The sequence below is a fragment of the Oncorhynchus gorbuscha genome, linkage group LG05 (genome assembly GCF_021184085.1).
Source record: "Oncorhynchus gorbuscha isolate QuinsamMale2020 ecotype Even-year linkage group LG05, OgorEven_v1.0, whole genome shotgun sequence".
Taxonomy (NCBI): domain Eukaryota; kingdom Metazoa; phylum Chordata; class Actinopteri; order Salmoniformes; family Salmonidae; genus Oncorhynchus; species Oncorhynchus gorbuscha.
This window is the reverse complement of record NC_060177.1, coordinates 95,983,015-95,984,534: the sequence shown is the minus strand read 5'-3', so window position 1 is coordinate 95,984,534 and position 1,520 is coordinate 95,983,015. Positions and strand designations below refer to the sequence as shown.

Genomic DNA, 1,520 nt, shown 5'->3' with positions numbered 1-1,520 from the left:
CAACCTGCTCCCAATAGACAGAGAGAGGACATCACTGCTGTCATTTCAACCTGCTCCCAATAGACAGAGAGAGGACATCACTGCTGTCATTTCAACCTGCTCCCAGAGAGAGGACATCACTGCTGTCATTTCAACCTGCTCCCAGAGAGAGGACATCACTGCTGTCATTTCAACCTGCTCCCAATAGACAGAGAGAGGACATCACTGCTGTCATTTCAACCTGCTCCCAATAGACAGAGAGAGGACGTCGCTGCTGTCATTTCAACCTGCTCCCAGAGAGAGGACATCACTGCTGTCATTTCAACCTGCTCCCAGAGAGAGGACATCACTGCTGTCATTTCAACCTGCTCCCAGTAGACAGAGAGAGGACATCACTGCTGTCATTTCAACCTGCTCCCAGAGAGAGGACATCACTGCTGTCATTTCAACCTGCTCCCAGTAGACACAGAGAGGACATCACTGCTGTCATTTCAACCTGCTCCCAGAGAGAGGACATCACTGCTGTCATTTCAACCTGCTCCCAATAGACAGAGAGAGGACATCACTGCTGTCATTTCAACCTGCTCCCAGTAGACACAGAGAGGACATCACTGCTGTCATTTCAACCTGCTCCCAGAGAGAGGACATCACTGCTGTCATTTCAACCTGCTCCCAATAGACAGAGAGAGGACATCACTGCTGTCATTTCAACCTGCTCCCAGTAGACACAGAGAGGACATCACTGCTGTCATTTCAACCTGCTCCCAGAGAGAGGACATCACTGCTGGCATTTCAACCTGCTCCCAGTAGACAGAGAGAGGACATCACTGCTGTCATTTCAACCTGCTCCCAGAGAGAGGACATCACTGCTGTCATTTCAACCTGCTCCCAGTAGACACAGAGAGGACATCACTGCTGTCATTTCAACCTGCTCCCAGAGAGAGGACATCACTGCTGTCATTTCAACCTGCTCCCAATAGACAGAGAGAGGACATCACTGCTGTCATTTCAACCTGCTCCCAGTAGACACAGAGAGGACATCACTGCTGTCATTTCAACCTGCTCCCAGAGAGAGGACATCACTGCTGTCATTTCAACCTGCTCCCAGAGAGAGGACATCACTGCTGTCATTTCAACCTGCTCCCAATAGACAGAGAGAGGACATCACTGCTGTCATTTCAACCTGCTCCCAATAGACAGAGAGAGGACATCGCTGCTGTCATTTCAACCTGCTCCCAGTAGACAGAGAGAGGACATCACTGCTGTCATTTCAAGCTGCTCCCAATAGACAGAGAGAGGACATCACTGCTGTCATTTCAACCTGCTCCCAATAGACAGAGAGAGGACATCGCTGCTGTCATTTCAACCTGCTCCCAGTAGACAGAGAGAGGACATCACTGCTGTCATTTCAACCTGCTCCCAATAGACACAGAGAGGACGTCACTGCTGTCATTTCAACCTGCTCCCAGAGAGAGGACATCACTGCTGTCATTTCAACCTGCTCCCAGAGAGAGGACATCACTGCTGTCATTTCAACCTGC

At 50.1% G+C, this 1,520-nt stretch overlaps 1 long non-coding RNA gene across 1 annotated transcript; it reads right to left on the bottom strand.

Moving 5' to 3' along the window:
- Positions 1-550: 550 nt before the first annotated feature.
- On the bottom strand, positions 551-1,096 carry LOC124036685. The gene is made up of 3 exons (XR_006838947.1): positions 1,078-1,096; positions 777-861; positions 551-691 (listed from the first exon to the last, which is right to left on the bottom strand). It is a non-coding gene; the product is annotated as an uncharacterized LOC124036685 (long non-coding RNA).
- Positions 1,097-1,520: the final 424 nt, after the last annotated feature.